General features: G+C 46.1%; 1 protein-coding gene across 1 annotated transcript in view; it reads right to left on the reverse strand.

The window, feature by feature from the left end:
• Trub2 (TruB pseudouridine synthase family member 2) overlaps positions 1-308 on the reverse strand; it is a 17,581-nt gene that overhangs the window by 1,741 nt on the left and 15,532 nt on the right. The gene's annotated exons all lie outside the window — the stretch shown is intronic.

Raw genomic sequence — 308 nt, forward strand, 5'->3', positions numbered from 1 at the left:
AAAAAAAAAGGAAACAGCGAGCTGAGTACGAGCATTCATTTCTGTTTCCTGAGTGCAGAAATAATGTAACCCCAACCTCACAGCCCTGCTACCAAGCCTTTCCCAGCATGAAGGACCACACCTTCAAATTGTAAGCAAAAAACAAACCCTTCCTTCGGTAAGTTGCTTCTGTCAGGTATTTTGTTACAACAAAGACAAAAGTAACAAAAAGACAGGGTCTCCCTGTAGCCCCAGCTGTCTTGGAACTCACTATGTAGACCAGGCTGGCCTTGAACTCACAGAGATCCGCCTGCCTCTGCCTGCTACCA

This window comes from Nannospalax galili, unplaced genomic scaffold, assembly GCF_000622305.1.
Source record: "Nannospalax galili isolate Female #2095 unplaced genomic scaffold, S.galili_v1.0 scaffold300, whole genome shotgun sequence".
NCBI classification, from domain to species: Eukaryota; Metazoa; Chordata; class Mammalia; order Rodentia; family Spalacidae; genus Nannospalax; species Nannospalax galili.